Raw genomic sequence first — 6,782 nt, forward strand, 5'->3', positions numbered from 1 at the left:
ACGATGCGGCCCTGGATCTCATGAGAGTCCGTAGTGCAAGATGCAATTGCCTGAAGGGCTGATTTTGAATCTGAAAATATGACAAATGAGTCATGTCTAGAATTAAGAGCATAGTCTATGGCTTTGTCAATAGCAAAAAGTTCTGAAGTAAACACAGATGTATGAGTCGGCAACCGATACCTGAGGGCACATTCAGTCGACCACACACTTGCACCCACACATTCACTCGACTTGGAGCCGTCGGTGTACAATTGATGGGACCCCAAGTGACGAACAATGATGTTACGAAACAAGTGGTGGACCTCCGCCTCCGGCGCCTTGGCCTTTGGTGCTGGGAGCCATGTAACATCGACTGTAAAGCCGGGTGGCTCCCAAGGCGCTATATTTTTAAGCACCAACTTGTCACAGTCACTGGGGTCCACATCAAGCTCCTGAGTCAGTAAGTGGAGGCGAGCGGCAAGTGGCCGACGCACCCCCAGCAGAAGGTGGTGGTATTGATGCAGGGGGGTACAGGCCACATTGCCGATATTACTTTTTCTTAATGTCCTTATGCCATAGGACAAGGCCAGGTGGTCACGGCGAATACGGAGGGGAGGCACATTCGCCTCCACTTCCATACGAGCCACACGGGTACACCGTACAGCTCCAAGACACATTCGCAAGCATTTATTCTGTAACACATCCAATCCTTTCAGCGTGGCATCAGATGCCAAGCCATACACCTGTGCGCCATAGTCTAGCTTTGATCGAATAAGGGACTTATACACCATTAATAAAGATTTTCTGTCGGCACCCCAGGTAGTACCCGCTAGGTACTTGAGGACATTTAACGGTTTATCACAACGAGCAAGCAAAGTATTAACGTGAAGTTTAAAATTCATTCTACGATCAAAATGTATTCCTAAAAATTTTACAGAATTTTGAAAAGGTACCGCCTGATTATCCAAAGTTAAGCACAAATTAGGTACGTTACGATTAGTGAAAACTATAGCGGCACACTTACGTACGGAAAACTTAAATCCCCACTGCAAGGCCCATTGGTGGACGGAGTCAAGGGCTGCTTGAATCCGCCCAGCCGAAAATTGTGCATTACGGGAAGAGTGCCATATTGCACAATCGTCAGCGTAGAGTGAGTATTTAAGATTCCTCGGGATGGGAGCTGATGACAGAATATCATTGATCATAATACTAAATAAAGTAGGACTAAGCACACTTCCCTGCGGCACCCCGTTTTCCTGGATAAATATATCCGATGTTACGTTACGGGGCAATTTGACAGAGAAAGTTCTGTCCCTTAAGAAATTTGAAATAAAAACAGGTAAATTTCCTCTTAAACCATAAGCATAGAGCTTCATTAATATACCGTGTCGCCATGTCATGTCATAGGCTTTATGGATGTCCAAGAACACCCCTATCATGAATTCTTTATTGGCAAATGCCTCTGCAATACAATGCTCCAAATTCATTAAATGGTCTAGTGAACTTCTGTATTTACGGAAGCCACATTGTTGATCATTTAACAAATTCTTCGACTCTAAAACAAAAAGAAGCCTATTGTTAACCATACGTTCCATGACCTTACATAGACAAGAAGTCAACACAATAGGACGAAATGAAGTGGGATTCATAAGACGACCAGCCTCTTTGGGTATCGGTATGACGTGCGCAAAGTGCCATGAGTTTGGGAACGTTCGAGACGCCCAAATCTCATTGTACAATGCTAACATCTTAATCAGGTTGTCCTGATTAAGATGCTGGATCATACCATACGTGATGGTGTCTGGTCCAGGGCTGGTGTCTTTACAGGATTTAAGGGCAAGGAGCAGTTCATCTAGTGTAAACTCTTGGTTGTACGGGGAGTTTACGTCTTCTGTGGCAAAGTCTAATATCTGTAGCTCAGCCGTGCGTTTATGATGTTGGAAACGCGGGTCATAATTGGCTGAGCTACTTACATGAGAAAAACTCCTGGCGAGGATGTTAGCAACGTCCACGGGCTCGTCATAGATGTTATTATTTACTTGCAAGGTGGTAATGGGGAAATATGGGCCTTTATTATTTAATATTCTTATGGTGGACCAGACTTTACGTAATGGTGTTGTACGAGTCACCGTGGACACAAAGGACCGCCAGGAGTCACGTTTGGCCCTTCTTATTATTCTCCTTGCCTCAGCCCGTGCCTGTTTGTATGCAATAAAATTTTTCTCAGTGGGCTGACTATCAAAAATCCTGTATCTCCTATTGCGTTTTCTTAATGCCTGTCGGCAATCCGGCGTCCACCAATGTGCTCTATGCTTCGCATGAACTGTAGAAGTCTTGGGAATAGCAGCCTCAGCTGCGTGTAATATGGATTGGGTTATATTTTCGACCTTAACATCTATGGTCTCCCCAGATATATCTAAATTGGCGATCCTTGAGAAGGATCCCCAATCTGCTTTCTTATAGTTAAATTTTGGAGGTGGAGGGTCCGAAATGATGTCGCGTGTATAAGAAAGACAGATGGGTAAATGATCACTTCCCAAGGAGTCGTCGTAAGGGTCCCATGAGAGATCTTGATGTATACCAGGGGGGCCAAAGATAAGTCAATGGCCGAAAAGTTACCAGTACGATCATCTACACGAGTCGCTCTACCATCGTTCAGAAGACAGAGGCTGGACTGTAGTATTAGGTCGGCTACTTGCTCCCCACGACCATCGATCCTCAAGCTACCCCATTGATAGTGATGGGCGTTAAAATCGCCCAACACTAACTTATTCCCAGGGAGATGTTCAACTAGTGAATTTAAAGCATCACTATCAATGGGGCCATGTGGAGGACAGTACAGAGAGCAAATAGACAGATACGTGTTATTAAATTTTACTCTGCACGCGACAGCTTCCAGAGTAGAATTTAGAATCACTTCCGTTTGTGGGTGTGATTTATGTGTGTATATGGCAACTCCGTGACCTTCATATCTTCTATACGAGTGATAGTGTCTGAACTGTGGAGGATCAGGGTGATCCTCCAGGCGCGTCTCCTGTAAACAAACAACGTCTGGCCTGTGTATAGAAAGCAAGATTGCTATATTGTGTAACTTATTCCCAATACCTCTACAATTCCACTGTAATACAGTGAAAGCGACGGTTTAAGATTTTCGTTGAGGGCCGGTGTGCTTTGTCTTTTGTCTCCCGCCGGCAGGCGAGCGACTACCGGGGGACCTATCCCGGTGCTTGTTAATGGAAACCTCCATATTGTCATCAATAACTAGGTTCCCAGCCTCCCCCGAGGAAGAGCTAACCTTTCTCTCCCTCGCTGGAGTAGGAACCGGAAGGACATGAGGACGTGACTGTTTCGTGAGGGTGGTCATGTTACTTTTACTAGACTTGTCAGGCTTCGTTTTAGGCCGTACCGATGAAGAGGCAGCAGCAGCCTGAGAGTAAGTTGATGCCTTAGGGATGTCAGTGAGAGAGTTGGAACGGACAGGAGGTCGAGATGGAGATGTACTGTGAGTGGCAGGAGGGAGAAAGACAGGGTCAGTCTGGGTCTCTACAGAGCACATCACAGGATGGGACATTACCGCCGAAGCATAGGACCTATTCGGCGTGAGAGTTGCATGCAACTCCTTCACCTTTTTCCTAGCTTCGTAGTAGGAAATGCCCTCCGTTGCCTTCACTGTGCAGACCTCCTTCTCCTCCTTCCACTTGGGACAATCCCTAGAGGAAGTGGAGTGAGCGCCCTTGCAGTGGAAGCAACAGACCGTCTCAGATGTGCAGTGTTCCGCATCATGACCCTGGCTTGCACACTTGCCACACACTGGCTGGGAAGCCCGACAAGTCTTTGAACCATGCCCATATAACTGGCATTTCAAACAACGGAAAGGGTTGGGAATGTATGGCCGCACATGAACAATTTCGTAACCAATTTTTACATTGCTAGGAAGTGATACTTTACCGAATGTCAAAACAATGGTCGCTGTCTTTGTCCTGACACCTTCCGAGTAGCGAGTTATGAATTTAGCATCAATGACATCTTGCTGAGCGAGTTCATCTATGATCTCTTCCTCACTCATCACCATGAGATCCCTGCAAGTGATAACCCCCTTGCAGGAATTCATGTATGTTGGGATCTTGTTTTAGACATCATAGCAATTTAACTTGCGCAGCTTCAACAAGTCCTTAATTTGAGATGAGGTACAAGTTTTTATGAGGAGGTCTCTGTTCCCAAGTTTTTTGACTTGTTCCACCTCCCCAGCACAGCCATCAATAACCTTCTTGATCATGAAGGGATTGAGACTGCTCAAGGGAGTGGAACCTAGAGCAGTGATGATCACATATTCGGCATTATTTACAGGGACATCACGGGGCAAACGAGTCTGGGGCCGTTCTGTCTGGGGGCTGTCAGTCCGTGTAGAAGTCGGGAGTCGGTCAGGACTACCTCCCCCCCTGAGGGGGGGGGAGGCAGTAGGGGCGTCCTCCATAGTACCACTCCCCCCTAGCGGGGGAAGTGGGATGAAGGGGAGAAAACAAGCAAGGGACAAACAACCGGGGACCACACACCTAAGTCTGAGGTTGCCCTCTCAAACCACTCCAGGGAGGCCCGACCGTGTTTCTTCACGCCCCAGAGCGATCAGTGGGGGGGACCCTCCGTGGGCGATAAGCAAAGGTAAACTCAGGAAATAGATACAAAAACCTATTGTATCTCTAACCGGGAGGGGAGGAAAATGAGAACTAACTAATCCTAACTTTATTTAAAAAACGCCCTAGTGGCGGAAAAGCAAAATCTATGCCGGTGAAGCAGCCCTATAGCTAGAGGAGAGCTCAGGAAACACGTCTGTACTCTCCACGACCATCCATCAAAGTCCGAATTTAATGGGTCACAGACGCCCTTATATAGCCTTCAGTCAGTTCGAAAATTCTCGTGAGATACATAAATCAAAGTTAATGAAGCAAATGAAACAGTAAGTAAACAAATGAAACAGAACAGGAACTTAAAAGATAACGAGACGAGACCAAAATAAAGGTTTATGAAGCTTCAATTACTTAATATCGAGATTTTAAAAACGAATTACTGACTGCAAAGACTTACAAATGAAACGCATTGAATCTTACCAAATTAGGGTGAATATAACAGTCTGGGATAACATACAAATATTACAATAATTATTACAATAATTATTAGGCCGTTTTTCTTGGCCCTTACAGATGTGTTGATCTCTATTGCAATCAGTTCTACTTGCGGGGGTATATCTAGTTTTATTTCATTGACTTTTAGATTTTTCTTAGTTAATATTATAATTCCTCCTCCTTTTTTAAGTTTCTATCTCTTCTCCATATATTATATTCCTCTAAGTTTAGTATGTCATTTGATATCTTTGGTGTTAATTTTGTTTCAGTTAGGCATATTATATGTGGTTCATTTTCTCTGATATAATCATTCATCTCTAATGATTTAGATACCATTCCAACCACATTTGAGTACATCAACTTAATCATCTTTTTTATATACTTGTCATGACATGATTCTACTACCTTCCTCCTTTTTATTCCCTCCTGGTTATGTACCAGTTTCGTACCTGCAATCCTATTACTTTGTAAAAAAAAAAAAAATGTGTTCTTCTCTTCTTCTGATCTTCCCTCATTTTTTGTTTTTGCTTCCTCCCTCTTCTCTTTCAGTAATTCCAGTTCCTCTTGTGTTAAGCATCTTTTTATCCATACATTTTTGAACTTCTCTTTTTCCATAAGATTCTTTGCATTTTTTAGTATCTCCTCCACGGTGTTTACACTGTGGAAAGTTACCTTTAGAGGTCTTTACTTGCTTTTCTCGTATTTCCCCAACCTTTTGTGTTCCTCTATGTCTTTACTACAGATTTCCTCTGATACCGGGTACTTCTTTCAATAGACTCGTTTCATTTTCCATCTCCTTTTTGTCTCGTGTGTGTGTGTGTGTGTGTGTCTGTTTTTCTGTCTATCTGTATGAGTGATAACAAGTAACTCCCAGTTTTTATCTGATTTTAGCCAAACTGCATGGAAGAATTTGATAGTGAACACATGAGGAAACTTATTATTTTTCAGGACAATGGGTATAAGGTCCTGGTCGCATGACAAGGGCAACTGAAAAGGTTTTAACCAATTTAGACAAAACTTTATAGCACGGTTGACGATAAGGCAAGAAGATCTGTGCCCGTATTAATAAAAACTCCTAGGAGTAAAAAGTTCCTCTCAAAGTGTTATTTGGCTCCTAACTTCTAGAAGTACTCCTAAAAGATACTTTCAACTCCTAAGTTTACTCGTAACATCGCTAAAAAGTAAAAGTCCTCCACAAGGAGATAGTAGGGCTTTTAGTGTCAGTAAACACAGTAGCTGCGTCCCTCAAACAGCAAGAGACAAGACAACATAGACCATGGCTGACAGACACCACCCACCACGCAGAGATTTTCGAGCTCGGAAGGATGCTTTCATGGAATATGATGATCAAGAACTTGTAAGAAGGTACCGTTTCGATCGTGAGGGCATTCTGTTTATTACTGATTTAGTAAGAGACGTACTGGAAAGGCCCACACATCGAAACCATCCTCTCACACCCGAGATGAAAAAATGGGAGAAATGGAGTTCCCCCGAGCTAAGCCCTGTATTGGACTATATAGCCCCGCTAGGGTTACAGGAGCGAGCTACCACTCCCGGCACGGCAGCCCGGGCGAGGCTCGAACTCGCAATCCCCCGATTACGAGTCCAGCGCGCTACCCGAGATGAAAGTGTTGATACTATTAAGGTACCTTGCAACTGGAAAAATGCAGCAGTGTAACTGTG

Source organism: Coenobita brevimanus, chromosome 4 (genome assembly GCF_032717465.1).
Source record: "Coenobita brevimanus isolate Jiangsu-jjx chromosome 4, ASM3271746v2, whole genome shotgun sequence".
NCBI lineage: Eukaryota > Metazoa > Arthropoda > Malacostraca > Decapoda > Coenobitidae > Coenobita > Coenobita brevimanus.